Raw genomic sequence first — 26,749 nt, 5'->3', positions numbered from 1 at the left:
AGAAGACACAAATCACCAATATTAAGAATAAAACAGGATGTATCACCACAGATGCTGCAGCCATTAAAAAGAAAACAAGAAAATACTACTAACGTTATGCTACCAACTTAGAAGAAATGAACGAATTCCTGAAAAATCACAAGCTACAAAAACTCAGCCAAGGTGAAAGAAATAATGTAAATATCTATGCCTATTAAACAAGTTTAATTTGTAATTTAAAATCTCTTATAAAAGAAATAACCAGGTCCAATATCCTAACAAACCTTTAAGAAAAGAATTAACACCAAGTTCAGACAATATCTTACGGTTTACAGAAGAGTAAAGAGCACTTCTTAACTTGTTTTGTAAGTATTATCATAATATAAAGACCAAAGACAGTACAAAAGGAAAACTAAAGGTCAACATATCTCATGAATGTTGACACAAAAATCCTCAACAAAATAGCAGTAAACCATATCCAACAATGCATTAAAAAGATTTATATACTAAATGGGATTTCCAGGTATGCAAGACTGGTTCAATATTAGAAAATCAATGTAATCTACATACCAACAGACTAAAGAAGAAAAATCATGTAACTGTATAGTTAATGCAGAAAAAAGTACTTAACAAAATCCAATTCATGATAAACTGTCATAATTATCACTCTCATAATAAATAACACATTTATAATAAAACTCTCAGCAAATTAGAAGAGAACATTCTCAAATTTTCTTTTTTAAAAAAGAGTATCAACAGCTATCTAAAGCTTATATCACTCTTCTTTAATTTTTTTGATGTGGACCATTTTTTTAAAAGTCTTTATTGAATTTGTTACAATATTGCTTCTGTTTTATGTTTTGGTTTTTCACCAGAGAAGCATGTAGGATCTCCACTCCCCAACTAGGGATTGAACCCACATCCCCTGCGTTGCAAGGCTAAGTCTATACACTGGACTGCCAGGGGAGGCCCCCTGCTTATATCACTATTAATGGTGAGACAGAAAACTTTCCTCCTTAGACTGGGAACAAGGCAAGGATGTGTGTTCTCACTCCCTTTTTCTATATACAACTGACAAACAAGTGGAAATCAAAATTTAAAGCACACATTTATAATTGCTGTAAAGAAAATGAAATACTTTGATATAAATTAAACAAAATATACACAAGATCTGTATGCCCAAAAGTTACAAAATTTTCATTAAAAAAAAGCAACAAAGACCCAAAGAAATGTAGGAACATACCAAGTTCATGGATTGTAAAACAACATAAAGATGTAAAGATGTCACTTTTTGAACTATCTAGAGGTATAATATAGTTCTTACAAAATCCAGCAAGTTTTTTGATGGTATAAATTTACCCTAAAATTTATATGGAAAGACACAAGCCCCAGAATAGTTAAAATCATCTTGAAAAAGAAGAATAAAATGTGAGAAATAACATTACCTTATGTTTAGAGTTACAATAAATCTACAGTATCAAGACAGTGTGGTATTTGTGCAGGGATAGACATGTAGATTAATAGACAGAATAAAGAACACAGAAATAGACTCATACAAGTAAGTAAGTGTAAGTGTTAGTTGCCTAGTCGTGCCTGACTCTTTGCGACCCCATGGACTGCAGCCCACCAGGCTCCTCTGTCCATGAGATTTTCCAGGCAAGGGTATTGGAGTGGGTTGCCATTTCCTTCAAGTGTGCTCAACTGATTTTTGACAAAGGTGCAAAAGTAATTTACTTGAGGAAGGATAGTACTGATTGCTTCAATACCAGTAGATGGTATTGAAGCAGTTGGACATCCATAGGCAAAATAAACAAACTTTGACCTAAACTTCACATCAACTCAAAATGAACCATGATATTATAATATAAAACTACAAAAGCTTTGGAATTACACATAGGAGAAATCTTTAGGACCCAGTACTAGGTAAAAGTTCTCAGACTTGACACCAAAAGCACAGTCCATAAAAGTAAATGTCAATAAATTGGACCCCAATATATTTAAATACTTTCACTTTGCAAAAGACTTTGTTAAGTGGAAGAAATGACAAATTACATGTTGAGAAAGAATATTTGCAAATTGCATATCCAGCAAAGACATATATTTGAGTATACAAAGAATTCTCAAAAAGTTTAGCTTTAGTTTAGCTTAGTAAAAAAGAAAAATCCTATTAAAATATTGTCAAAAGACACAAAGAGACATTTCACTGAGGAGGGTATACAAGTGACAAATGAACACATGAAAAGATATTCGACATCATTAGCTACTAGAAAATACAAATTAAAATTACAGTGAAGTATTACTATCACATGCTTATCAAAATGGCTAAAGTAAAAATAGTGATAATATCAATTGCTGGCAAGGATGCAGAGACAGTGAATCAGTTGTACACTAGTGATAGGGATGTAAAATGGAACATCCACACTTGAAAAACAGATCGACTGCTTTTTATAATACTAAACACACTTAGAATCCAGCAATTAATGGCACTTTTTGGCATTTTTCCCAGAGAAAATAAAATTTGTGCGTGCACAAAAACTTTTACATAAATAATCATAGCATCTTTATTTGTAATAGCCCAAAACTGGAAAAAACCCAAAGGTCTTTCAGTGGGCGAACGGTTAAACCAACTGTGGTCCATTCATATCACAGAACAATACTCAGTAAAACTCATTAATAATAGAACCAACTATTGATACATACAACAACTTAGATGGATCTCAAGCGGGAAAAAAGCCAATCTTTAAAAAGTTACATACTTGTAATTCTATTTATGTAACTTTATTTAAATAGCAAAATTATAAAGTGGAGGAGCTGATTAGTGGTAGCTGGGGGTAGTGATTGTTGGATGGGAGAGAGGGCATGTGTGTCTCTAAAAAATACCATGAGGGAGATTTTGTGGTGATAGAACTGTTCTATATCTTGATTTTGGTGGTGGTTACACAAGTATACACATCTGATAAAATCATAGAGAACTATATTCACACACACAAATGAGTGTGTGTAAAACTAAAGAAACCTACATAAACTCTGTGGATTGTATGAATATCAGTTTCCTGGTTGTCATATTGTACTAGAGTTATATAAGATGTTATCACTGGAAGAAAATGGGAGAAGGTCACAAAGACTTCCTTGTACATTATTTGCAACTTTCTGTGAAATTATAAATATTTCACAATAAAAACTGGAAAAACTCCTCTGGGTAGTCAGATTTTTAAAAAATGTTGAGAAATAGAGACATGACAAAACACAAAAGTCAGAACAACAATGTGAAATGAAAGTAGTCCTTTCAGCAAGGCTGACCCTGCATAGACTCCAAAGTCAAAGTCTGTTAGCAGAATATTTAAAATTAACTTCAGGGCAGGAAGGAGGGACAGCTAGGTCCAATGCTGGGGCCAATGCTCTGTGTTAATTAAAACAAACAACACCCCCCATAACTTCTCTATTTGTATTTCTTGGGGTCTTCTCTGTCAAGAAGGATGTTATTCAGATAGAAATTGGTGGGAAGAAATATCATGATGAAAGATATAAGACCTAAAGTAATTGAGGGCTTTGCATGAGGGGGCCAGATTACATTCCACAGAAACCAGCAAGAGCATGCTGATCTGGTAACAGAAGTTCGGATACCAGACACATCCCGTAAGGAGAGTGACAGGAAGATGTGAGCCAGAGAAAGGCTCATATTTTCAAGAAGATGAAAGAATTACATTCCAGAAAGATATGGACCACGGGGACAAATGTGTATTCTGTCATTTGGGCTCAAATGCTCCATTGTTGAAGGAAAGAGGAACTGATACTGGTCCTGAAGGAAGACCTGGAGTTTTGTTGGGTCTTAAGGGCAGCAAGAGCCTGCAGTCTGTGGAGCCTCTTCAGATAACTTAAGCAGTCTTCAGTTGACAGAGAGATAGGTAGATAGATAGATGATGGATAGATAGATAGATGGATAGATAGATGATGGATAGACAGATGGATAGACAGATAAATGAGGATAGACAGATAGATGAGGCTGGAGCCATTTAGTGCTGAAGCAAATAGCTTTTTTAGTCTCAGTAAGCCCTGAAGGGGTACCGGTGTTACATAATCTCACAGTGAGCACTGTCCATAATGATATTCATCTAGAAAGTTCCATGCGTTCCATGTTCTTTGTATGAGGAGATAGGAACTTGTGGATGTGTTTAGGAAAATGTTCTCTCCAAACAGGAGTGATTGTGATTAGATTTTTACTTCATGGTATCTGTAACCCCAGTCAGAAATCTAGAATTCACCTTTGACTTATGCATCATCCTCACTTGCTGTGACTCTATGACTCCTCTACTATAGTCTTACTGATTTGATTTCTGTTTCTCCATAGCATCCTCTCTTTTCCTTCCACACACCCACTGTCTCTCATCATCTCTGGCTGCCAAGCTCCTCTCTATCCCCAGGGTTACCCTTTCCAACTCATCCCCCATCTGTGAGTATAAATAACTGAAGTGCAAATCACTGCCTCTCAGCCAAATTCAGTCTCTACAAAGCTCCCCACTGCCCTTGCCACCTACAAATTGGCACCTGCCATCTACCTCTACAAGGAGTAAATCATGAGCCGTTGAAGCTGTTTTCAACACCCTCTGAAAGGAGTTCAGTGTGGAGGCCAAGAATGAGGCATTCTTGTACACTGGGAAAAATGGTAGAATAGGTCTTCAGATAGATATTTTTAGGATTAGATTTTATGAGACCAATTCTTTCTTCTCCTCACATCTGAAAAAGTACTAAAATCATTAACAGTGACATCTGTTCTTTGTGATTTGCAGCAAGCCTCTGCCAAAATGTGTACTTGACTGCAAGTACCCCCTTCACTAAAATCATATATAGCTCTGACCTTCCCCTTTGCCTCTTTGGAGCATTTTCTCAGAGCTATTTGAAATGCTATCTCCCGGGCTATTGTCCTTATTTTGTCCCAAACAGCATTGAAATATAGACATCTGTTGTTGTGGTGTTAGTAGCTTGGTTGTGTCCAACTCTTTGAGACCCCATAGGCTATATAGCCCACTAGAATCCTCTGTCCATGAAATTCTCCAGGCAAGAATACTGGAGTGGGTAACCATTCCCTTCTCCAGGGGATCTTCCTGACCCAGGGACTGAACCCTGGTCTCCTGCATTGCAGGTAGATTATTTACTGTTTGAGCCACCAGGGAAGCCCAAAATATACATTACCATGTGTAAAATAGATAGCTGGTGGAAAGTTTCTGTATAACACAGGGAACTCAACCTAGGCTCTGTGACAACCTAGAGGGGTGGGATGAATGTGGGAGAGAGGCTCTAGAAGGAGGGGATATACTTATGAACTAAGATGGCTCAGCAGGAAAGAACCCACCTACAATGAAGGAGATGTGGCCGGAGTTGTGGATTCAATTCCTGGTCAGGAAAATCCCTGGAGAAGGAACTGTCAACCCACTCCAGTATTCTTACCTGGAAAATCCCATGGGCAGCCCATGGGGTTACGAAAGAGTGGGACACAACATAGTGACTAAACAACAACAATGGCTGATTCACATTGTTGTACAGCAGAAACCAACACATTATAAATCAATTATCCTCCAATTAAAAATTAAAAAAAAAAATTAACTCACCACTCTCACATTGTGCTTTTTTTTTCAGTAGACGCTTTCAGGACAAGGTCTGGTTTAATTGGTCCTAATCTCAATTCCCACTGAGTTTCTCCACCCAATTTTGAACCAAACAATATGGAGCTGTTTGTTTTTTTCTGAATATTCCTTGTGAAAGTATCACAAACATGTGGTGCCCTACCCCTGTCCCAGCTTCCATTTCCTTTCTCTAATGGATCCTCTTTATCCATTAAACTTTAGAAGAGATCTTAGCTTTGCCCTCCAGGGCCCCACGCCAGATTAGATCTGTCCATAAAATCCTGTGCAAATCTCAGTAACAGCCAGTGACAAATTGTATAGTAATGAGTTATGAATAGGCTCACTCTGCCATCCTCCATCCTCCATGACTGTGGGATCCCTGAGGCCAGAGACTGCATTGATTCATGTCTATCTTTTTGGTGCTGAGTACAGAGCTCAGCAGGTAGTAGGTACTGAATCTGTTTGAGCACCTGACTTTGCTTGAACATTTTCAGTATCTTAAAAAGTCACATGTCCATAACGCTGCCTTCTCCAAAGTTCTGAATAGCCAACAATTATTAAAATCATCTGTAATTCTGCCTTTATTGTTACCTCATTTGAATGCCTAAAGGCAGAGCACCAGACCCTTCATCTTTGTCACCCTATCTTTCCAGCCACTGACTTGCACAAACATACCCTGGACAAGAGGGACAGTTAAGCCAGGGGACAGAACTGCAGTTGTTCCTACACATACAACTTCCAGAAAAGACTGAGAGCGGGAATGACTGATTGACCTGGAAGACAATTCCAAGAGGATATTCTGAAATAGGAAATCAGAGATCCCCTGTGGGAAGCACTCATTGATGACTGTCAATGTTAAGAGTTCTAGGAGATTTAAAAAAATACATCACCTGTGTAACATTGAGGGAGAAAATAAAACAACAGAGTTGACTGAATTTTAAAATCTGAGTTTAAGACAGACTAGTTATGCCACTATAACGTATTCTTTGTTGTTTAGTTGCTAAATCGTGTCTGACTCTTTTGTGACCCCATGTAGCCCACTAGGGCTGTAGCTCTAGGCTACATCCTTCTGTGACTGTAGCTCACTAGGTTCCTCTGTCCATGGAATTTCCAAGGCAAGAATACTGGAGTGGGTTTCTATTTCCTTCTCCAGGGTATCTTCCTGACCCAGGGATCAAACCTGAGTCTCCTGCATTATAGGCGGATTCTTTACCACTGAGCCACTGAGGAAGCCCACAAGTAGAGAATGCATTCCCTGAGCAACACATGAGTATTCACAGACGCTATCTTAAAGAATTTTAACAGAATTGCATTAAATAAACATGACACTTGGCCTCAGTTTTGTTGAACTTTTTCATCCCTCTTGTTTTGCATTTTCCTTTAATTACAAACATCACAGACATAATAATCTGTGTGTCAGTGAGACATTAGTAAAAAGGAGGGACATATAAAAAGCATTAGTATTAACGAAAGGGAAAAATATTTAAATACAATTTAAATGAGTTGTGAAGCTAAAAAAAAGAAAACCCAACTGTATACTAAAGACATAGTTTCTATTACTAGCGTTATACAAATTTCCAACGGAAGCATTCCAGAAATGCATCATTGAATCTCCAAGGTGCAAATCTAGACTTTCAATGGACTTGTCTATTCCTATGTTGCCAAGAGAAAGGCATCACAGGCAATGTCATTATTGGGGAGTAGTACGTTACCATTAACTTCGAATGTCTCCATCCTAGACAACATGGTTTGGTCGAGAGCTGTTCCGTCTTCAGTGCTAGCCAGGAGCTCTTTCTCCTTGAGAATTTCCTCATTTTCCATTGCTAAGGTTTATAGATGGCCAAAATTCTGGAGCCAGCAGAAATGCTCTCTCCAAGAGGAACCACTTGGGGACAGATTGTTCCCCTTTGACTACGCTTCAACTTGTAGAGCACACAGGACTTCCTTTGACTCTGATTTCTGAATTTGCAAAATGTTTCCTGACGTGGTCAGGATTACACATTTCTCAAAAATGGGTTATTCACATGTGGATCTCCTGCTTAGTGCCACTGTTTGTTAAGGGGTATGGGGAGTTGTGCACAAATCACAGGTCCCTGAAATCACTGCTTGGCTCAGGCCCCCAAGAGCAGAACGAATGACCCCCATCTCCTCTGCCTGTCCAGACCCTGCCTTAATCCCAGACCCAGCTTATTGTCATGGGACCACTCCAACACACAGTGAAACCTGCCTCCTCTGACCTATTTCAATCCTTTGAGTTCATCCTTGCTACTCAAAGTGTGGGCCATGGACCAGTAGCATCAGCATCACTTGGGGACTCTTATAAAGTCAGAGTCTCAGGTCCCACCCCATAAAGACTGAATCCAAATCTATAGTTTAACAAGGTCCCCAGGTGATATATGTACACATTCAAGTTGAAGAAACACTGCTCTACCCCATACATTTTAGCATTTAATTATGTTTCCTCTCATTGCTTTTCTACGTTCTCTCTGTGTGTGAAAGCGAGTGCTTGCTCTGGTCCCAATAAGATCTGAGCTCCTTAAGAGAAACCCCTGTGCTCTGTTCCCTACACCAGGTACTCCCTACCAGGGAAGTTATATAGCACAGTAGTCAACACATGGACCCTGAAAGCTTAAATGCCTGAGTTCCAATTTCACTTCCTGCAAGTGGTTGTGTGACCATGGGAAAGTCATGCCAGCTTTGAACATCTCACTTTTCTTGTTCATAAAACAAGGAAGGTGGTAATAATTTGTGTGTGCATTAAGTGACTTAAATGGTGTAAGGTGGCCAGGGTGGCATCTGATGGGCAATGAACACTAACATTGTGCTGCTGCTATTATCATTAGAGACATTGTGAACCCACTGTGTTCAGGGAGATGAAGGTAATAATAGCCTTTTCCTTAAGAGATATCAGTCCAGTATGCAGAATGGTTGTGGATACAACTGAATTCTAGAAAATTGACGTTGGTGATTGGAGCCCCTAGGAGGACAGGGGTGACATGGAGGCAGAGAAGGCAGGGCTGGGAATGCCACAAAGAGATTTTCCATTGGATCTGAGTTTGAAGGGGTTACTGGGGGTTACCTATTGAGCAGAATAAGGTGACGGCCTTGCAGGTGGGAAAAAATGGCAAGCGTAGCATCCCGGCAGCAGGATACTTGGAGGCAGAGGAATCATGGACCACTGGACTACTGGGGGAGTGAGCTGTGAGGTGGCAGGACATAAAGCTCAGCTAAACTAAGTCTCTTTCTTCAACCAGTGGCATGGCAAAAAGCAAACTCAGGAAAGGGAGTTACTGACAGTGCCCTTCAAGGTAGAGGTCCCCACCTTGCCCACAATTTCAACATTCAGGAGGTCACTGGTTTGGGCTGAGAGTTAAGAGCAGAATCCAGGACAGGAAAGGTTAAAAGAGAGAATTGGCAGTGAGGAAATGAAGGCAGCTGGCAGCTCCAGTCACAAGTTTGGTAGTGGGCCGTCCAAGAGGCCAGGGGCTGTAAGGGCTTCCTCCATGGGCAGGAAATCTCCTGGCGAAAGGAACCCATTACTTGGGCTGCAGTGCCTCCCCTCTCTGCCTGGTTATCTCAGCTCTAGCCAAGGGCAGTCCTCACTCATGGAGGTCCAGAAGGGATTCTTTGGAAAATGTGTGTGTTAATTACAGAGTGTAGTCCTCTTTAGTGGGAACATTTGGTGGATATCAAGTATAGTCAATTAGCCCTGACTCTGGGGTCAGACAGACCTGGGACACAAAGGCAACTCTTTCACATACTTGCTGTGTGACCTCAGGTGATTTGCTTAGCTTCTCTGAACCTCAGCACAATGTAATAGCTCATAGAAGGGTTAACTGTTATCCCAGATGTATCAGGTGTCAGGTACTGTGCTGGACACATATACATGACTCAACACTCACAATAACTTGTAACTTTCCTCAGATCTTGAGGTTAGAAAGTGATAACACCTGAATTCAAATCCAGGACATCTTGCCTTTACAGTTTGGTTTAAATCTAGTTTAATCCAAGGGTCCTAATCCAGAAGCTCATACCAGATGAGCTTTTGAAAATACCCCCTGCTATTCTCCTACTCCAGCCTGAGCTCCTGGTTTTAATCAGAAGCCTCATGGTTGGTTCTAATGCACAGTCAGGCTGAGGACTGCTGAGCAGAATAATAAAGCAGTCACAGGCAGCACAGAGACCCATGGGAGGCCTCAGGACTCCATCCTAGGAGGACCCATGAGGTTGAACTATAGGAAATTACTGATATTAACCCCATTTGATAGTTGATAAATGGATACTTCATAAGATTCAAGCTAGTCCGTCCACTTAGCAGGGCCAGATAAAGCAAACAAGGCACTAGCTTGGAGTGAAAAAGATTCAGTAATCAAGGTAAGTAATATTTTAACACAATCCTTAAAAATCAAAATTAATGCAAAATGTCCATCATGAAAACAAAGTCAACATTTTAAATAGACCGCAGGATCCCATGCTGCTTTGTGCGATGACTCTGGTCACCCACTCACCCAGGTCCCGCCGCAGCTCCTTACTCTACTTCAGTATCTTCATTTGCAAAATGGGATACCAACAGTTTCCCTGTTTTTGCATAGTGTGGGTTTGAGGACCAAACTAAATAATAGAAGTCTAAGTGTTTGTAAACAAAAGGGCGTTCAGTGGAATAGCATCTTATCCAAGCTGATACATAATGCGAAACTTCTGGATTGTGGATGTTACCCTTAAATATCCCTTAAGTCTTCCATAAAATGCAAAAGACACAATTTGGAGAATCTTGTACAGTTTCTTCCTAAGTCCCATTCAGACACTTTTATCTCTGAAACACAAATCTGGCTGTTACTTTCCTTGAGCACCAGATGAAGTGCTGACTTGCATTTGGGGACCAAGCTGTTTAAGAAATGCAGTGTTTGGCTTTCCTTTTCATGAAGAGTGCATATAATTGCATTGGAGAGTGTAAACTTGTTTTCAGAGGGGTTCTAACGTAGTTTTATCAAGGTTTGATGTTCTCCAAATTGCCTTTCTTACACAGGGGTTATGGTGTTGGAGTCCCAGGAAAGCATGACCCCAACTCATGGTACCCTCTGCAGAGATTGACCCTCTGAACTAGTGGCTCCCAAACTACTACAGTCATTGGGCCACCTGGCAGATCATCAAGAACTCCTGAGTAGCTCCATTCCAGCTTAAAACTGGGACAACCATAGTAACACATGATGTAAAATTCACCTGCACAAACCAACTATTCAAAACATACAAACAAAACTTCTCAGCAAACAGACAAGCCAGGTCTCCAAGATGCTCTTTGAGTCTCTGTCACACCTCACTGACAGATAGGCCCATTGTTCTGGCATCTCCTGAAGCTCACCAGTGGAGAAGATAGAAAGAGGGACCTGGTCTAAAGAAAATAGAAAGGAGACAGATATTAAATATTTCTATCTATTGACCTTATTTTTCTTGCTAGTCATGCATGACAGTGGTGGTCAGTGTCCCCCTTGCCTAGTTCAGCACTTACTTAATAATTTCATTAATGGTACTTAAAGAAGCATAATTATTATGAATTCATTTTAAAAGTTAAAAAAGCTCAACAACACAAATGAGCATCATTAGATTAACAGGTAAATAAATTGTGATATATCCATTCAATGGGCTACAGCAATAAAGAAAAAGAGGCAGCAACATAGATGAATCTTAAACGCCATTATGTTGAGTGAAATAAGCTAGACCCCTACAGGACATTGCATGACTTCATTCATATAAGTGTCCAGAACAAGTCACACTCATCTATAGTGTCAGATAACAGAACCATTGGGCTTCCCTGGTGACTCATTGGTGAAGAATCCTTCTGCCAATACAGGAGACATAGGTTTTATCCCTAGTTTGGGAAGATTCCATATACCATGCAGCAACTAAGCCCATGCACTGCAACTACTGAAGCCTGTATGCCCTAGAGTCCACTTTCCACAGCAGGAGAAGCTACTGCAATGAGAAGCCTGCACACTGCAGCTAGACAGTAGCCCCTGCTTGCTGCAACTAGAGAAAGCCCACATATCAATGAAGACCCAGCACAGCCAAAAATAAATGAATAAAATTACTGTTGACTAAAAAGATGCACAACATTTGAGAGTGATGAGTTAAGTTTGGGCAGAGTGAGGACTGCAGCCTGGGAGACAGCACACAGATAACTCTGAGACACTGCTCCAATGAGGCAGTGGGGAAAGGTCAGTATATAAGATTTGGGTGAAGGGAGAGTTCAATGCAATCAAGCACTTACTTTACCAAAGGTTTTCTCTTAGTTATGAGGAGATGACGTGACCATGAGGGGATTTAGAGCTTTCCTAGATATGAAGAGATGCAAGGATTGGGATCATGGAAACAGTTCCTGAAAATATCTCACTATCTAAAGGCCTGTTCCACCAGTTTCCCTGGAGCACAGAGTGCCTCACTCTCCACCCTGAATTCCCTTCAGGGAGTGTTGAAGGTCAGCAGCTTCAGCAGAGCAGGCAGATGGCAAATGCCCTTGTTGTGGTTGTTCAGTTGCTCACAAATGCGCTTGGTAAGTGCCAATTTGTAGTTGACAGGCAGGTGCCAATTTGTAGTTGACAATTTAAAACCAACACTAAAAAAAAAATAAAGAAAAAAAACAGAACCATGGTTTCCTGGAGGTGGAGGTGGGGGAGAATTGACTGATCAGGAGCACCAGGGAACTTTCTGCATTGATGGCAGTGTTCTGTGTCTTGATTGGGTATTCGTTACAAAATTCATCAAATTTTACATTTGAACTACATATATAGTATGTAAATTATACTTCAATAAAGTTAATTAAGACAGAAGTTAAAGAAAAAAAGGTGACAAAATTATTATTGTTGGACCCTGGCCCAACTTGTAGAAGTTTGTCCTTTGAGAACCATTGGAGGGTGTAGATGAGGTGAAGTGTGTGTGAGAACTTGCTGAGCCACCCACATCTTCTCTTCCCTGTGAAGGGATGCTCACACACATTTTGGGATTGCTGCATCAGGACTGCAGCCTGTGTTCTAGAACAGAGGGAAGAAAAGGGAAGCAGACTGGTCTGTGGTGCAACTTTCCCACTGAACTAGCACTCCCACTCAGGGCACACCCAGGGCAAAAGCAAGAGAGGCAGCTGTGTTTCTGGTCTTTTTTTTTTTCCTAAGTTCTCCTGACCACAGACGCTACCCTCTGCCTTTCTGACACATACAACGTTTTCACAGGAGCCAAAACTTTTTCTGTTGTTGTTTAATCACTAAGTCGTGACTGACTTTTTGTGAACACCGTGAGCTGTAGCTGCCAGGTTCCTCTGTCCATGGGATTTCCCAGGCAAGAATACTGGAGTGGGTTGCCATTCCTTCCTCCAGGAGATCTTTCCAACCCAGGGATGGAACCAATGTCTCCTGCATTGGCAGGCAGATTCTTCACCACTGAGCCATCAGGGAAACCCAAACCTTTTATTACCCTAATTTAAATGTATTTGTTTTTTTGGAGATTACTCATACTGAAGAATAAATAAGCAATATTATTCCTTTCCCAGAGAGACTTTTGAGAGCTGGAGGATATGCATGGGCAGGTGAGAGTAGAACAACTCTAGATCCTGGAAGCCTCTGCACAAGAAAGTGTTAAGTGTGCACTTAAAAAAGAGAGAGAGAGAGAGCCACTATTAGAAACTGTGCAGGCTTTATGCCAAGGGTCACCTGTGCTAATTCTCATTGATCTAAAACAATTTTGCCTGAGCAATTCTGAACTGAGAACAATGGGGATGGAACAGAAAAGATAGAAAATCAATCAGAATTGCCTAGAGTTGGTTGTCAGTCATTCCCCATTCATTAAACAGATGTTCATTGAGTGCTAACTCCAACCCAAGCCCTGCACTGGTAAGAAAAGAAAGCAGAGTCTCTGATGGCCTGGTTCTTCACCCCCCATTCGTCACATGATACCCTACCTTGTCATTTTTACTGATAGTAAATCCTTCATAATCACTCTTCCATTCTACTCTCTGGCACACCTCCAATCTTTTCAGTTCTTCCTTCAGTATGCTAGTCCCAACAGTTCTTTGCCTCTAGGACTTCTGATCTGTTATTCTGCCACTCTTCCACTGTCCGTTCCCCACTTCTTGTCCTTTCTCGTGTTTGAACTTATGATCAGTCATTTTAATCACCCCCTGGCACACATCCTCAACTGTTGCTCCTGTTTTGCTTCATTGTACTCACTTGCCAAAAAACATAGCACAGGTTGGATCCAACCTTCTGGGCAACTGAATGTAACTGGAGTAAATGATGTGATTATGCTGGTGGTCTCATTGTGACCACCCATCTGGCAATAGGGTATAGGCCTTTATTCAAGTCTCTCTGCCAAACAACCCATTCATTGTCACTTGATCTCCTGTCTTCACTCTAAGCTGATGATCTTGCCCTCTTCCTTATTATGAAAATTCAAGCAACCAGAAGTGAAACTCTGGATTCCCACCATTACTACCATCTCTACCAAGATGCCATCCACCTGTTTTCTTATGACCTAGATGAACTGTTCAAGCTCCTGTCAAGAACCACTTTTTCAACCTGTGCACTGAATTCCATCACCTCTTTCCTACTTCTGGGTATTTCCCCAGCAGCAGTCCTTCCTTCTCTCTCCTTCACAGCATCAATAATACAATTTCCATTGGATTATTACCAACTGCTGAACACACATATTGTTAGCTCTCCATTTTGAAACACTTAATCTTGGTACACTTCCTTCAACCTACTAGCCAATTTTTTACCCTCCTTTGTGGAAAACTTCCTTAAAATCGTTGTTGATACCTACTGTTGGTAATTCCTCTCCTTCTGTGCTCTTTAAATCCACTCCAGTGGAACTTTCATCCCCATGATTCAACCAAAACTACTCTCATGTTATCATCAATGGATTGCTCACTCTCTCCTCCTTAAAATAATCTCTTCTGTTGTCTTTTAAGACATAGCACTTTCTTGATAGTTTTCCTATTTCACTGGTCACTCTTGGCTTATTTTGCTGATTTGTTCTCTCTTTCCTCATCTCTTTTTATGTTATGGTGCCCCAGGATCTGATCCTTCATTGTCTTTCCCATTTATACTCACTTCTTTGGTGATGTTATCTGGTCTCACAGGTTTAAGTTCCACCTATGTGTCACTATTCACAAATTTGCATTTCTAGATCAGACTTCACTCTTGAACTACAGATGCCTATTTCTTCTACACACAGACATCTCAAGTTCTAAATGTTCCTGAATTTGCTCCATCTTAGTTGATGACAGCTTGTTCACGCCAATTGTTTTGATAAAAAAAAAAAACAAACTGATACCAACCTTGACTCCTTTCTCTCTCACAGTCTTTCTCTCACCACACTCAATGCATTAAGAAATCTTTGCCTTTACCTTCAAAATATATCCAGAATTTGAAACTTCTCACCATTTCCCCACTACCACTCTGGTATAAGTCACCACAGTCTCTCACCCAAATACTTCATTAACTTTATTTTTGTAAAGAAATAGGATTTTAATATAATATTCAACCCTAGCATTTACTATTCTTTTCCTTTCAGTTTTATTGAGATATATAGTCTAAGATATACAGCATAATGATTTGACTTACACACATCATGAACTGATTATTGCAATAAGTTTTGGGAACATCCATCATCTCATAAAGATATAATATTAAAGGAATAAAAAATAATTTTTTCCTTGGGATGAGAATGCTTAGGATTTACTCTCTTAACAGCTTTCATATATAACAGTCTGCAGTGTTTATATGTATCATGCTTTACATTGCATCCATACTTCAGTAACTTTCTAACTGGTGTCCATACTACAATATGGTCCACATTCAATATAGCAGCCAGAGTGATCCTTTCAAAACATAAGTCAGGCATGATGTCAGAGAAGATGATGGAGTATAGAACTAGCAGGTATCTATTCCTCCAGCCAAATAGCAATTATACCGGCAGAAACAGTGTGAAGTGACCAAGTTGTAGTTCTGAAGTTTATTTGAACATTTGTGGCTTTTAGGAAACAACTTGGCTGATGAATTGCAGTTAATTTCTATCTATAATATTTCAGCCTTCAGCATGATGGCAGCTACCCATCTCCTAACTGCCCTCACTGGCAGACATTTGTAGGGATAGAAACCCAATTTCTGTCATGACTTTCTAGAACCAGAGTGTGCAGTAAGGACCTTGTCCTCCAAATGTTGGGGTTCTGTGTTCTGACTAGATTCCTCCTTCATGTTACTAAGGAGAAGACACAGAGGATGTATGCTATCATTTCAACCCTCCCCAGCTGAATTAACTTCCAAGAGATTTACAGGAGCAGTACCTGCTGTTTTGGATGTTAAAAAACAACCCTATATATTTCAGAATTTGGATAGCATTCTTTGACAAAGAGGCAGATTAAAGAGGCAGATTAAAAAAGAGCTGAGAAAAACCTTAGGTTTTCACTTTAGGAGACACACTCCAACAATTTTTTAAAAAGTAAAAACAATAATAGCAACACTTTTTAAAAAAAATTTTAAAAGCCAGCAAACCAGAGGAAGATGCTGATTTACAGATTTAACACATTATAAAATTCAAATGTCCCAGCTTTCAACCAAAAAATCACAAGGCATACAAAGAAATAGGTAAGTGTGGCCCATTCAAAGGAACAAGATAAATAGACAGAAAATATACTTCAGGAAGCCCAGATGTCAGACTTAACCATACAAAGACTTTAAAACAATTGTCTTAAAGATGCTCAAAGAGCTAAGAGAATGCATGGACAAAGACAGAAAACAATGTATGGACAAAATGAGACTATCAACAAAGAGATAGAAAATATAAAGATTAACCAAAAAGAAATTCTAGAGCTGAAGGGTATGAAAAGTGAAATGAAAAATATTCTGGAGGGGTTCGAGGTGGGTGGGGGGTCCAGGAAGGGGAACACATGTAAACCCATGGCTGATTCATGTCAATGTATGGCAAAAACTATTACAATATTGTAAAGTAATTAGCCCCCAACTAAAATAAATAAATTTATAAAAAAAAAAAAACATATTTGAGCAAGCTGAAGAATCAGAAAACTTGAAGATACCATCATTGAAATTACTAAGTCTGAACAAAAAGGAAAAAGAATGAAGAAAAGTAAACAGAGTTTAAGGAATCTGTGGGGCACTGCTGACCAACACATACATTGTGGGAATAAAGAAACGAGAAATGGCAGGAAGAACATATGCAGAAATAATGGCTGACAGCTTCCCAAAGGTGATGAAGTACATTAATCTGCAAATTCAAAAAATTCAATAAACAAGTGGGATAAATTCAAAGAGACCCACAGTGATACACATTATCGTCACATTGTCAAAAGACAAAGAGAATCTTGAAAGCAGCAAGACAGCAGTGACTTCAAAGAATCTTCAGTGAGGATCTCTGTGAGAGGCAACAGAACACTACAGCAGCAGAGTTTTTGTTTGCTATTGAAGTTGGTATAAATTCTAACTAGACTGTTAAAACTTTAGGATTTGAATTTAATGGTTACCTAAAAGAAAATATCTATAGATTTCACATGTAAGAAAATGACAATAGAAATCAAAATGTTACACTAAAAAAATTCAACTGAACACAAATAAGGCGTTAATGGAAGAAATGAGGGGGAAAGCTATAATTCATGTAGAAAACAAATAGCAAAATGGCAGCAGTGAGTGCCTCTTTTCCAGGAATTATTTTAAGTGTAAATAAATTAAACTCTACAACCCAAACAGAGAGTTTGGAAGAATGTGGGATTTAAAAAACATAATCCAACTATATGTTGTCTACACGAGATTCATTTTATTATTTATTTATTCTCCTTGTGGTGTTTTATTTCATGAATTTTTATACCTTATGTTCAAATAATTTTCTTTTACTGGAGTTGCTTTAAAATATTGTGTTAGTTTCTGTTGTATAGCAAAGTGAATTGGTTATATTAATACATATATCCACTCTTTTTAGATTTCCTTCCCATTTAGGTCACCACAGATTATTGAGTAGAGTTTCCTGTGTTCTACAGTTGACTCTCATCAGTTATCTGTGGTTTATATTGTAGTTATATATGTCAATCCCAACCTTGCAATTCATTCCACCCACCATTTCCCCTCCTGGTAGCCATGTTTGTTTTCTACATCTGTGATTCTAATTCCTCTTTGCAAGTAAGTTTATCTCTACCATTTTTCTAGACTTCACATGAAAGTGATATTATACGAGATTTGTTTTTCTCTTTCTGACTTACTTCACTCTTTGTGACAATCTCTAGGTTCATCCATGTCCCTGCAAATGGCACTATTTCATTCCTTTTTATGTCTGAGTAATATTCCATTGCATGTATGTACAACATCTTTATCCATTCCTCTGTTGGTGGACATTAAGGTTGCTTCCACATGTCCTGGATATTGCAAATAGAGATGCAATGAACCAGGGTGCATGCATCTTTTCAAATTATGATTTTATCCAGATACATGTCTAGGAGTGGAGTTGTTGGGTGATATGTTAACTGTGGTGTGCTGCAGTCCATAGGGTCACAAAGAGTCAGGCACAACTGGGCGACTGAACAACAACAACAACAATGGTAGGTCTGTTTTCAGTTTTTTAAGGAATATCCATAATGGCTGTAGCAATTTATATTCCCATCCACAGTGTAGTAGTGTTCTCATTTCTCCACACCCTCTCCAGCATTTATTCTTTGTAGACTTTTTAATGACCATTCTGAACAGTGTAAAATGATACTTCATTGTAGTTTTGATTTGCATTTCTCTAATTATTAGTGATGTTGAACATCTTTTCATGTGCTTGTTTGCCATGTGTATGTCTTCAGTGGTCAAATGTCTATTTAGGTCTTTTGCCCACATTTTGATTGGGCTGCTTGTTTTTTTGATATTGAGCTACATGAGCTGCTTTTATATTTTGGAGATTAATTCCTTGCCAGATACTTCATTGCAAATATTTTCTCCCATTCTGAGGGTTGTCTTTTTGTTTTATGGTACCTTTTGCTGTGAAAATACTTTTAAGTTTAAATAGGTCCCATTTGTTTGTTTTTATTTTTATTTTCATTACTCTAGGTGGTGGATTGAAAAAGATTTTGCTGTGATTTTTGTCAAAGTGTGCTTTCCCTGTATTTTCCTTTAAGAGTTTTGTAGTGTCTGGCCTAACATTTAGGTCTTTAGTCCATTTTGAATTTATTCTTGTGTATGGTGTTAGGGAGTATTCTAATTTCATTCTTTTATATGTAGCTGTCCAGTTTTCCCAGCACTGCTGATTGAAGAAACTGTCTTTTCTCCATTGTATATTCTTGCCTCATTTGTCATAGATTAGGTGGCCATAGGTGCATGGGTTTATGTTTGGATGTCTGTCCCATTCCACTGGTCTATACATACTGTTTTGATTATTGTAGCTTTGTAATATAGTCTGAAGCCAGGGAGCCTGATTCCTCCAGCTCCATTCTGCCTCAAGATTGCTTTCTCTATTTGGGTTTTTTGTGTGTTTCCATACAACATGTAAAATATTTGTTCTAACTCTGTGAAAAAATGCCTTTGGTAATTTATAGGGATTACACTGAATCTGTAGTTTGCTTTGGGTATTATAGTCATTTTCACAATATTGATTCTTCCAACCCAAGAACATGGTATATCTCTCTGTTTGTGTCATCTTTGATTTTTTTCATCAGTATCTTACAGTTTTCTGAGTATAAGTCTTTTGCCTCTTTAGGTAGGTTTATCCTTAGGTATTTTATTCTTTTTTTATGCAATGGCAAATGGTATTATTTCCTTAATCTCTTTTTCTGATTTTTCACTGTTAGTGTATAGGAATGCAAGGTTTTTGTGTATTAATTTTGTATCCTGCTGCTGCTGCTGCTGCTAAGTCGCTTCAGTCATGTCTGACTCTGTGTGACCCCATAGATGGCAGCCCACCAGGCTCCTCTGTCCCTGGGATTCTCCAGGCAAGAATACTGGAGTGGGTTGCCATTTCCTTCTCCAATGCATGAAAGTGAAAAGTGAAAGTGAAGTCCCTCAGTCATGTCCGACTCTTCGAGACCCCATGGACTGTAGCCTACAACTTTACCAAAGTCATTGATGAGCTCCAGTAGTTTTCTGGTAGCATCTTTAGGATTTTCTATGCACAGTATCATGAAGTGAAGTGAAAGTCGCTCAGTTGTGTCTGACTCTTTGCAACCCCATGCACTATACAGTCCATGGAATTCTCCAGGCCAGAATACTGGAGTGGGTAGCCTTTCCCTTCTCCAGGGGATCTTCCCAACGCACGGATCGAACCCAGGTCTCCTGCATTGCAGGAAGATTCTTTACCAGCTGAGCCACAAGGGAAGTCCAATATAGTATCATGCCAAACAGTGAGAGTTTTACTTTTTTCCAATTTGGATTCATTTTATTTCTTTTTCTTCTCTGATAGCTGTGACCAAGACTTCCAAAACTATGTTGAATAAAAGTGACGAGAGTGGACATCCTTGTCTTTGAGGAATGCTTTTAGATTTTCACCATTCAGTATGATGTTAGCTGTAGGTTTGTGGTATATGGCTTTTATAATCAAGGTAGGTACCCTCCAGGCCCACTTTTTGGAGAGTTTTTATTCTAAATGGGTGTTCAACTTTGTCAAAAGGTTTTTCTGCAACTATTGAGATGATCATATGCATTTTATTCTTGTTTGTTAATGTGGTGTATCACGTTTGTGTGTGTTGAAGAATTCTTGCATCCCCGGGATAAATCCCACTTGATCAGCATGTGTGATCCTTTTACTGTGTTGTTGGATTTGGTTTGCTAGTATTTTGTTGAGGAGTTTTGTATCTATGTTCGTCAGTGATACTGCCCTGTATTTCTCTTTTTTGTGATATCTTTGTCTTGTTTTGGTATTAGGGTGATGGTGAATGAGGTTGAGAGTATTTTTAGCTCTGTGCTTTCTTGGAAGAGTTTCAGAAGGGTAGGTGTTAACTTTTCTCTAAGTGATTGTTAGAATTTTCCCCTTGAAACCCCTGAACTTTTATTTGTTGGAAGATTCTTAATCACAGTTTTAATTTCAGTACTTATGATTGGTCCATTTATATTTTCTGTATCTTCCTGATTCTGTCTTGTGAGATTGTACTTTTCTAGGAATTTGTCCATTTCTTCCATGTTGTCCATTTTATTGGCATATAGTTGCTTGTAGTAATCTCTTATGATTCTTTGTGTTTCTGTGGTATCCATTGTAACTTCTCCTTTTTCATTTCTAATTTTATTGATTTGAATCCTCTCCCTTTTTTTCTTAATGAGTCTGGCTAAAGATTTATCCGTGTTGTTTCTCTTCTCAAAGAATCAGCTTTTAATTTCATTGATTTTTGCTATTGTTTAATTTGTCTCTAAACTGTGCAAAATTCTGAAAGAGATGGGAATACCAGACCATCTGATCTGTCTCTTGAGAAACCTGTATGCAGGTCAGGAAGCAACAGTTAGAACTGGACATGGAAAAACAGACTGGTTCCAAATAGGAAAAGGAGTACGTCAAGGCTGTATATTGTCACCCTGATTATTTAACTTATATGCAGAGTACATCATGAGAAACTCTGGACTGGAAGAAGCACAAGTTGGAATCAAGATTGCTGGGAGAAATATCAATAACCTCAGATATGCAGATGACACCACCCTTATGGCAGAAAGTGAAGAAGAGCTAAAGAGCCTCTTGATGAAAGTGAAAGAGGAGAGTGAAAAAGTTGGCTTTAAGCTCAACATTCAGAAAACTAAAATCATGGCATCTGGTCCCATCACTTCATGGGAAATAGGTGGGGAAACAGTGGAAACAGTGTCAGACTTTATTTTTTTGGACTCCAAAATCACTGTTGATGGTGATTGCAGCCATGAAATTAAAAGATGCTTACTCCTTGAAAGGAAGGTTATGACCAACCTAGATAGCATATTTAAAAGCAGAGACATTACTTTGCCAGCAAAGGTCTGTCTAGTCAAGGCTATGGTTTTCCAGTGGTCATGTATGGATGTGAGAGTTGGATGATGAAGAAAGCTGAGCGCCGAAGAATTGATGCTTTTGAACTGTGGTGTTGGAGAAGACTCTTGAGAGTCCCTTGGACTGCAAGGAGATCCAACCAGTCCATCCTAAAGGAGATCAGTCCTGGGTGTTCATTGGAAGGACTGATGTTGAAGCTGAAACTCCAATACTTCAGCCACCTCATGAGAAGAGTTGACTCATTGGAAAAGACCCTAATGCTGGGAGGGATTGGGGGCAGGAGGAGAAGGGGACGACAGAGGATGAGATGGTTGGATGGCATCACTGACTCGATGGACATGGGTTTGGGGAAGCTCCAAGTGTTGGTGATGGACAGGGAGGCCTGGCGTGCTGTGATTCATGGGGTCGCAAAGAGTCGGACACAACTGAGCGCCTGAACTGAATTTGTCTCTATTTCATTTATTTCTGCTCTGATTTTATGATTTCTTTTCTTCTACTAACTTTGGATTTTGTTTGTTTGTCTCTCTCTAGTTGTTTCAGATGTAAGTATAAGTTGTTTGAGATTTTTCTTTTTTCTTGAGGTAAGATTTTATTGCTATAAATTTCCCTCTTAGAACAGTTTTTGCTGCATCCCATAGTTTTGTATTATTGTGTTTTCATTGTCATTTGCCTCAAGGTATTTTTTGATTTCCTCTTTGATTCCTTCAATAATCCATTGATTATTTAGTGACATAGTGTTTACCCTCCATGTGTTTGTGAGTTTTTTATCATTTATTTTCCTGTGATTGATTTCTAATCTCATAGCCTAAAAAAAAGGAAAGATTTTTGATATGATTTCAATTTTCTTAACTTTACTGAGGTTTGTTTGGGATCCAAGATGTGTTCTACCTTGGAGAATGATCCTGAACACTTAAGAAGAAAATCTGCTGCTTCTGGTGGGATATCCTATAAATACAAATTAAATCTATCTGGTCTAATGTGTCATTTAAGGTTTGTGTTTCCATATTAGTTTTCGGTCTGAATGACCTATCCATGAATGTAAGTGGAGTGTTAAAGTCCCCCACTATTATTGTGTTATTATTAATTTCCCCTTTTAGGGCTGTTAACATTTGCCTTACATATTGAGGTGCACCTATGTTGTGTGCATATATTTTTCAATTCTCATGTATTTTTCTTGGATCAGTCCCTTCATTGTTGTGTAGTGTCCCTTCTTGTCTCTTATAATGGTCTTTATTTTAAAGTTATTTTGTCTGTTATGAGTATTACTACTCCAGCCTCTTTTCAATTTCCATTTGTGTGGAGCATTTTTCTCCATCCTGTCACTTTGAGTCTGTGTGTGTCCCTAGTCTGAGGTGGGTCTCTTGTAGACAGCATATACATGGATCTTGTGTTTGTATACATTCAGCCAGTCTATGTCTTTTGATTGGAGTATTTAATACATTTACGTTTATGGTAATTATTGATACATATGTTCCTATTGGCATTTTCTTAACTGTTTTGGGTTGTTTTCATAGGTTTTTTTCCTTCTCTTGTGTTTCCTACCTAGAGAAGTTCCTTTAACATTTGTCATAAAGTTGGCTTGATGGTGCCGAATTCTCTGCTTTTGCTTTTGATTCCTCTGTCAAATCTGCATGAGCTCCCTGCTGGGTAGAGTAATCTTGGTTGTAGGTTTTTCCCTTTCATCATTTTAAATATATCCTGCCACTCCCTTTTGACCTGCAGAGTTTCTGCTGAAAAATCAGCTGATAATCTTATGGAGAGTCCCTTGTATGTTACTTGTTGCTTTAACCTTGCTGTTTTTAATATTTTTATTGTATTTAATTTTTGTTAGATTGATTAATACATGTTTCAGCATGTTTCTCTTTGGGTATATCCTGTACAGGGATCTCTGTGCTTCCTGGACTTGGATGACTATTTCCTTCCTCATATTAAGGAGGTTTTTGACTATAATCTTCTCAAACATTTTGTCAGACCCTTTCTCTTTCTCTTCTTTCTCTGGAACCCCTATATATCAAATGTTAATGCATTTAATGCTGTCCCAAGTGTCCCTGAGATTGTCTTCATTTCTTTTCATTCTTTTTTCTTTATTCTGTTCTGTGAAAGTTATCTCCACCAGTCTATCTTCCAGTTCACTTATACATTTTTCTGCCTCAGTTATTGTGCTATTGATTCCTTCTAGTGTATTTTTCAACTAGTTATTCTATGGTTCATCACTGTTTGCTTGCTCTTTAGTTCTTCAAGTTGCTTTTTAAAGATTTCTGTATCTTCTCAGTCTGTGCCTTTGTTCTACTTCTGAGATCTTGGATCATCTTTACTCTCACAATTCTGAATTATTTTTCAGGTAGATTGCCCATTTCTTATTCATTTATTTTGTCGTGTTGGCTTTTACCTTGCTCCTTTGTCTGCAACATATTTCTCTGTCATTTCATTTTGTCTAACTTACTGTGTTTGTGGTCTCCTTTTCACCAGCTCAGGGTCGGGTGTCTGCCCCCTGGTAGGTGAAGTTGTCCAGGGGCTTGTCTAGGCTTCCTGGTGGTAGAGCCTGGTGCATGCACTCTGGTGGTTGGAGCTGAATCTTATTCCTCTGGTTGGCAGGGCCATGTCAGGAGGTGTGTTTGGGGGTGTCTATGAGCTTAGTACAACTTCAAGCAGGCTGTTTGCTGATGGGTGGTGTTGTGTTCCTGTCTTGCTGGTTGTTTGGCCTGAAGCATCCATCACTGGATCTTGCAAACAGTTGGTGGAGTTGGCTCTTGGTGCTGAGATGGGGACCTCTGGCATTTTAGGTTCAATGACAAAATCAGATTAAATGTGAAAGGATGGCAAAAGATATTCCCTATCCCTATAAATGATAATCAGAAAAGAAGTGAATATACTAATATCAGACAAAATAGACTTTAAATCCAAAAAAAGATTACAAGAGACAAAGAAGGATATATTAACAAAAGGTCAACATGTTCAATATAGCAAGAAGATATATAATAGTTAAAAGACCTAATAACATTTTTGTAATAGACTCTGCAATTTTGATGCAAAAGTTGACAGAATTGAAGGGAGAAATAGTTTTACAATAATAGTTGAAGACTTCAATATCCAATAGTTGGACACTTCAATACCCAATTGAAAGACTTCAATACTTTCAACAGATAGAAGGAAGATAAGAAAGGAAATAGAGAGCTTGGACAAATGGTTAACAAATCAGACAAAAAGACATATTTAGAAACTATCAGTAGCAGTAGAAAGCACTTTCTTCCCAAATGCACATGGACAGGTTCTAGGATGAATGAATGTTCAGCCACAAAACAAGTCTCAATAGATTTTAGAAGATAAACATCATACAAAATATCTTTTCTAACCCCAATGAGATGAAGTTAGAAATCAATAACAGAACGAATATTAGAAAATTCACAAATAGGTGGAAACAAAACAACATGTTCTTAAGCGGCCAATGGGGCAAAAAGAAATCATAAAAGAAATCACAAAATACATAAAGGTGAACAAAAACAAAAGCATAACATACCAAAACTTATACACACTTATAAATGATTAAAATAAATATTTTGTTATATGTATTTTACCATAATAAAACAGTAACTTGGATTGACTGGGATGGCCTAATATTCTATCTTACTGGGTAACAGGCCCTACACACGCTACATTTAGAGGTTGGGAGTTTATCTTCACTTTTTGCATCTTCAAGTTCTGTCCTGCCCTTCTCTCCCCAGAAAGTCTAGGTTCAGAGAGACATTGCCTTTGGGGAGCAGCAGGGTTCATTTACTAGCTTGTCAGTGACATGTGACTTCATGGGAAACTCAGGAATGAATGAAGTGATCTGAAACTAAAAAGCCATGGGGAAGTGGGAGTTTGTGAAAGAAGACCGAGGGTTAGATTATTTGCTTGGGTGTCTCTTCTTCTGATTCAAATTTATAGATACCACAAGCAGTGAGCTCTGGCATTGGGAGTGCTGAATGGCAATGTGGACTGTAAACGCAGGGTGAAAAAGCATTCATTTGTGATCTTGTTGTAGTTTGAGGTAACTAACAAATGAGTACACAGATGATATGTGACTGCTGCTTCATGGTGAATAACTAGCTGCACATGTCTAAATAGAATTCTGTGTCATTTTTTACCCCATGTTGACTGACGCAGGAACAGGGTAATGTAATCAGGCTGAAGTCAGGGAGGGTAAAATCAGTATTCATTTGACTCTTCCCCTGGAGCTAAGTCCAGATGCAGCTGGAGAGGAGGAGGCCTCTCAGGTCCCTCCAGTCATTCAGAACTACTGAAGCTGTGCCAGGTACTTACTCAGGATTGCTAGAGTAGACACGAATGGGTGTGAGGGCTGTGCAGCACTCATTTTCCCTTCCTAGAGCTCCCAATTCCTTTTATCAGTACTACCTTTTCTCTCTTGTCATTCAGGCCAATGTGGACAGGGGACCTGCTGTAACTCAGCCAAGGAGTAGGCAAGTAAACAAAGAGAGGCCAATAGCATGATCCCTTTCTGGTATTAAAATCACAGGCAGAGGGACAGTAGCTTAAAAATAGTTGGGGTTTCGCTCCTTTCTGTAAGTGTTGTCCTGAGCTGGTCATTCCTTCTACCTGACATTAACCCTACTCTGCTACCTACCATCTCAAACCGCCTCAGTTTCTCTCTTTTTTAAGTTCATTTCTTTCTGTCAAACCTGGAAGTCCAACAGTCTTCCAATAAACTTCTTCTTGCTAATTTGTCTAGATTTGGTTCCTACTGCATATAGCTAAAAAATACCCAAGTTCCCCCAGATTTTCACAAAGGGTGCCTAGGGTCTTCTTCTTACCCTCTTTCTGCTCACTTCTCAGATCTGTATGTCCCTTGATTCTGGATTTCCAGTGCTTTGGGTATGGTATCCCCTTCAAAGTAAAGTTCAATTTAGTTGCTCAGTCATGTCTGACTCTTTTGCGATCCCATGAACTGCAGGACACCAGGCCTCACTCTCCATCACCAACTCCCGAAGCTTGCTCAAACTCATGTCCATCAAGTCAGTGATGCCATCCAACCATCTCCTGTCGTCTCCTTCTCCTGCCTTCAGTCTTTACCAGCATCAGGGTCTTTTCCAATGAGTCAGTTCTTTGCACTAGGTGGTCAAAGGATTGGAGCTTCAGCTTCAGCATCAGTTCTTCCAATGAATATTCAGGACTGATTTCCTTTAGGA

At 39.0% G+C, this 26,749-nt stretch overlaps 1 protein-coding gene across 1 annotated transcript in view; it reads right to left on the bottom strand.

Annotated features, from left to right (window-relative positions):
* Positions 1-13,859, bottom strand: part of MARCO (macrophage receptor with collagenous structure) — a 42,190-nt gene extending 28,331 nt beyond the window's left edge. Inside the window, exon 1 of the mRNA XM_081583068.1 lies at positions 13,546-13,859. The gene's annotated coding sequence lies outside the window, so the exon portion shown is untranslated. The remainder of the gene's footprint in view (positions 1-13,545) is intronic.
* Positions 13,860-26,749: the final 12,890 nt, after the last annotated feature.

The sequence above is a fragment of the Giraffa tippelskirchi genome, chromosome 3 (genome assembly GCF_054371585.1).
Source record: "Giraffa tippelskirchi isolate mGirTip1 chromosome 3, T2T-mGirTip1v1.2.pri, whole genome shotgun sequence".
NCBI lineage: Eukaryota > Metazoa > Chordata > Mammalia > Artiodactyla > Giraffidae > Giraffa > Giraffa tippelskirchi.
Note: the sequence above shows the minus strand (reverse complement) of the source record. Positions and strands in the feature narration are given on the sequence as shown.